Raw genomic sequence first — 6,012 nt, 5'->3', positions numbered from 1 at the left:
GGGCCTCTTCTTATACAGTAAGAGCTCGGACTTAGCGGGCGAGCACCTTAGCCCGGTGGGGATGAGATAGCGCTCCGTCACATCGATGGCCTCTTGCAAAGCACTCTCGACCTGACCCTCACATCCGCTGAGGCACCAGATGGTGATGTCGTCTGCGTAGATCGTGTGGTTATCGCTATCTAGAGAAGAGCTTTTTTTAACATGCGTTTGAGCGGACGCGCTACTCCTAGTCGCCTACGGTGTCGAAAACAGAGTGAAGTGTGGCTAGACAGCATTAAAGTTTCGGGGTCTTTAGAAAGCATGGGGCTGGGGCACCATAGAGGAAAAAAAATGGCAGCATATTCATGGAGTGAATGATGGAGAGCGGGGCGAAGCATCCGTCCGTCCATTCGTTCTTGCTTCCGTCCGTCCATGCGTGCGTCTGGGTGGCCGCCCGTGCATCCATCCACCCATCCATGCGTGCGTCTGTTTGTGCGTCCTCACGTCCAACTGTGCGTCCGTCCCTGCGTTCGTCCATGCCATAGGGTTTCTTAATATACATTAGAGAGAATCACTTCATTGGGTACGACACCGCTTCTGCGCAAAGCTGCATACGCGCCAGCCGATTGACTGACAATCCTCCTTTTTTCTCTCTCTCTCTTTCTCTTCTCTTTCCTCTCTCTCTCTCTCATCTTTATGCCCCCTTCCTATTCCCCCAGCGTAGGGTAGCAAACCGGGCATGTGCCTGGTTAACCTCCCTGCCTTCCCTCTTGTTGTTTATCCCCCCCCCCCCTCTAGAGAGAACTCTGGGGCTAGCGTGCATGGGAGCTGCAACACACGGCGCTTCAGCGAGCATGGGAATGATGGGTAGTACAATTATTTGTCTAATTTTCGTACTTCTACCTGCTTCTGGCTCCGTGTGTGTTCGTGTAGCTTGGAGCTGTTTTATCACGAAAACTTAAATTAGCAAACGTTCATCGTTTGCGCTCCACAACTTTATTCTTTTAGGCTTACCATTTCGAATCAAGTCACTAAGTTCAAAAAGGCTCGTTCATTCTTTCAGAACAAAGCCGTAACCAGCAATAAACGAAGCCGCAAGTACGATTCGCCGCCCGCAAGTACAAAGACTAGGCAAACGTGTGTACTACCAACGCCTCCTAGATTTCCCGTGCCAGCCGGATTATCGTAGGTCACTTGGGAAGCGGTGGTCGTCGAAACTACGGTGGTGGACCCACTCAAGTAGGGGTGTCTTCAAATAGGTTTTTACGTTTTTGGAGCTTATATGCAACAAAAATAACGGAAAAAAGTTTTAAAAATGCGTAAACGTTAATTAACCCTACGTAAGTGACGCTGTCATTCAGCAAGCAACGTTTTTTAATACAAGGCAGCCTCTGAAATTAATAACAAACGCCGAAATTGCCGATCTCAATGTCCAAGTACACAGACCCTTATCCCTACGTAGGCAACGCTGCCATAGATGACCAGCGTTTCGCGCTCATCCGGCAGGCACGGGAAATCTAGGGGGCGTGGGTACTATATACCCATCGTTACCATGGTCGCTGGACGATCGTAGCGCCAGAGTACCATCTAGTTAATTTTGGGAAACTCTATGGTCCATGCATCCGCTCCTGCGTCCGTCCATGCGTCCATCCGTCCGTGCAGCCAACCGTGCGTCCGTCCATGTACCTGTCTGTGTGTCCGTTCGTCCATCTAATCAACACTCCAAGTAACACCATCTCGCATCGTTTCATCATATATTCCGCATATAGAAGTACCGTCATCCAGCGGACATTCCAAGGACTAAACGAGACGTGGCACACGCACACTTTCTTACGGCTTGCGCTTGGTGTCTACTATATTAGAAAAACAGATCTTTCCTGGTATCTCTGGTTGATTGATTGACTGATTGATTTATTGATTGATTGAAAACGTTGTTGGAATATATATATAGTGAGCGCTCTGTGGTTGGTTTGAGCACCTTGGTATAAGAAAGAGAAGAAAAAAAACGAAAAACAAAAGCAGGTGATGTTCTCAAATTGGTGAGATTGTTATTGGCGGAGAGTAAATGGCCGTCGTGCGCAATGCATCGCACGGCGTATTCAGCCTGACTTTGATGAGTGGTTCTTCGAGTACGCTGTGGGTAGTTTCCTCCATGTCTTGCTAGAGGTGAGGCAACAGACGTTGGGCTTTTTTCATAAAAACAGCTTGGCTTTATTCATGAATTGGGCATGGCCAGAGGATATGCTCCGTCGTTGCTGGCGCATAGCAGTAGAGTCAGCTAGAGTTAGTGTACCTTCTCAGATACACCTTGGAAAGCATCAGAATGGTCGTGAATCTTCGTGTGTGTAATCTGAGAGCGACCTCGTGGAGATGGGTCATGCTCATGTCGTTTTACTTTCAGATACTGCCGCTGCGCTGTGCCACACGCGGTGCATGAGGCTATTTGCCACGCACTCACGCGTTCCCTTTTACAAACCCGATGGCTGTACGTATCAATCTTAGCATGCTAATTGTTGTGTCGGCTTGCGCTCAATTGATAAGAGCACTCTGCGAAGTGCGCATGCGCCACTAGGTGTTAAGAGCAGAGTGCCGCTTGCTAGCGCGCCTCTTCTTGCCCGAGCCACGAACCCACAAGGCATGGGTCAATAAACGTCGTTCACCCGGAACTTGTCTGGTCTTTTCGGCACGTCTGTTGCAAAACGTAACACTGATAACGTATATGAATGCAAAAAAGTGCGGCATATATAGTCAACTTCTCGCCGACTGCTTCGCATGATATAGATTCTGAAAATGCGTGGGATCTCTCAGATAATTTCTGTTTCAAATTTTTCGGAAAGGAGATGGCGTGGCTATGCAAAAAAAAAAGACCACGCCGATGGTTTCATACCATATATTACTATAAAACACATCCAGTATGAGCTTGAGAACTGTTTACAAGCTCTCAAAAAAATCACTTGGAGTTTGTCAGGGTTACTTCCTTGTTCAAGAAGTGTAGCTGCTGAATGGTCTGCTCAGTTTTTTTTTGTATTGTAATAGCACTTCAAATGGCTACACATTAATCGTCCTGTGAGGGCTTAAATGTGGAAAAAAAAACTTGCTTCGAGTTCGAAATTCTATTATTCCGGATGAATAATAAAGAAGGCTTTAAATCACCTATCGCGTTTCTGAATTACGTCGCTTGTATCTGTTACACCAACACCTTTACAATACAGGTCTGGAAATGCCTTAGCTATTGTGGGACTTTTGTGTGTGTGGTGTGATGTATGAGAAAAAATTGACGCGTCATTATTTCCAAGTTCGGAGTTGTTATCACCTGAATGGGATCTTAGTATAGGAGGGCTAAAAAACATTCTTGGCTTACGCACAGGCTACAGGTGGGGGTGGAAAGCGTGCACTGTGGAAGAGGCGGGGATGCGGTTGATTTGTCACACACACACACACAGAAATTTGTAAGCCTGAGCATGTTAATTCATCTGATCCATAGCAATTGTTGCACCTGCGGTACAAAACAAATGTTAAAAAATGGCCGAAATATTTGCTGGAGTTGAAAGACTTAGTAGCAACCTTTAGTGGTGGTGGAACATATTTTTTAGGCCGACGAGAAATACAGCGACCATGGTGGATTGTAAAATTCGGGAAAAATCTCACTTGGCAAAAGTGTAACGCTCAACTTAACGATGTTTCGTGAACCGCTCTTTAGACGCTGTAAAATGAAAGGAAAGAGGGAATTCATTGTGACACTGCCACTCGTCAAGAGCGTTCGAGGGAAGGCGGCAATTATACTGACAGTTTGTGGATGTTGGCATTACATATGCGTGAATACTAAAATACAGGTCTTACTTCAATAACGTGGACTGTTAATTTAAAAAAAAATTGGCAGATCCTACGTACAGCGAGAATCGATGATATGCGAAGCACAAATGAGAAAGGTTCATATGTCACTTTAAAGTCAGCACAACTTTAAAAGGTGGAGGTAAATTATGCCGTACATGACTTCCGTGTCATGATTATCATGTTTGGTTGTGTCGTTTACCTTCGTCATGTATTCACGTTTCGTGATAATAAATTTAGTAAATGTGGAGATACTTCCTCGTCCATTGACGTCACGTAACACCAAATTCGGTATTTATATGTGGAGCTAGCGAAATGGCCGCGAGTGCATCATAAAGGGCCCAATATACTACAACATAACGTTGGCACGCGCGAACGCTGGGCACAGCGAGGCTAGGTTAGCAAAACGCGTGCACTCTATAGTCAAACGGCATGCGTCACCGGCGTGACCAGCGTCCGTAGGCGCGGCCCGACGGCAACCGGCGTGATGTGTGACATGCTGCATTTCACGCCGATGAATTACTCAGACAGCACTGCGTCTGCATCTATTGGTGACGGAGGGACGCCGGACGCGCTAAAACGCACATGCGTCAAAGCAACGCATCAAGGCGTGCGCCTGAGAGTATATGGCAGGACCGGCGCCTGGCGTGGCAACGCCGACGTGACGCGACGAAACGAACGTCAGCGGGCACGCGCGCCGGGTCATGTCAAAATGCATTGGCCTCTTGACTGCGGCATGTAGTGATGTTCTCACATGACACGCACCTCATGATTATCATGTTTGCACCAGTCACATACCATCGTCATCCATTGACGTCACGTAATGCCAAATTTGGGAAGCTAGCGACACGGCCGCGAGCGCATCATGAGTGTGGCATGTAGTCATGTTACACGACACGCATGTCGTGATTATCATGTTTGGATGTGTCATTTACCTAAGTCGTCCATTCGCGTCACGTAATACCGAAGTTGGGTACATGTGAAGCTAGCGGAACGGCCCCTAGCGCATCACGAGCGTAGCATGTAGTCATGTTCTTACATGACACGCATGGTTTTTCGAGAAAATTTAAGGAATATAAGCCTAGTCGAATCGCGACGATGCTCAAATTTTTAACTATCATTCACGATCATCTCAATTTTACCTGGTTTTAATGACGCGTTCCGGCGAGTCGTTGGTCCCATTAGTTTGCAGCTATGCCAACGCCATATGGCCCACGTGCGAGCCTGAATAGCTTGCGTAACGCAATGATGCAAGCGGAACTGAGTGTGCACAGCTTGCCTTTGTTAAACGGAGCAGGCGCCACCGTAGTGCTGTGCCAAGAAAGGCCAGTTACACAAAGCAAGGACACAGAGACGCACACATTTTCCACGCAAACCGGAGAAGAACGAAACAGAGGTCATCGACTTCTCGGAGGTTGACCCGCGGAGGTCGCATGTTCGATCTCGGTTGCAGCGGTCACATTTCTGCGGAGGCGAAATGGTGAAGGCCTCTGCGCTGTTAGTGCACGTTAAAGAAGACTTTGGAGGTGATCGCAATTTTCGGTGTTCTTTACAAAAACGGCATCTTGCTAAACAATATCTTGGTTTTGGGACGTAAAACCCCCGATTATCGTTATTATTATCTGTTCTTGCTCTTGCGCCGCAAGGAAACGAAATAGCGAAGTCGTTATTCACAAATTTTCTATTCAGGATGCAGGTAAAAGTAACGGTTCATCTTACGTTCATCTCGCTCACTCTGTTTTCACTTGTGTTACCTATACGTAAGGGCTTTGAAGCTTGCGAGGCCATGGGGCATATGCGCTTCTTCCTTAGCCGCATACGCGTATTACACAGTGGACTGTATCTTCATCATTATTCCGGCGTGTCCTGCCTTTTAGAAAAAATTAGCAACGATTGCGCCACAATCACTTACGTTCCGTTCTTTGTTAATCTCGCTTACCCGTCACGGGACGTCGGCGCCGAACTCTCGATCTCGGCAATAACAGTGGTCTTGCAGCGGCGATTCTCGACGACTGTGCACGAATGCAAGACAGTCTGAGCGCATGCGCGGACAGCGGCGTATCAGCGTTCGAGTGATGATCGACACCACGAACCCGTGCAGTGACGTTGCAATCGTACATTATCGCAGCGCGCGCCGACCCCTCGAGCTCATACGTCGCACCAGAGCTGTGGCCGCCTATTGACAATTTGGAACGTCTCAAG

Source organism: Rhipicephalus microplus, chromosome 9 (genome assembly GCF_043290135.1).
Source record: "Rhipicephalus microplus isolate Deutch F79 chromosome 9, USDA_Rmic, whole genome shotgun sequence".
Classification (NCBI taxonomy): domain Eukaryota; kingdom Metazoa; phylum Arthropoda; class Arachnida; order Ixodida; family Ixodidae; genus Rhipicephalus; species Rhipicephalus microplus.
This window is presented reverse-complemented; position numbering follows the sequence as displayed.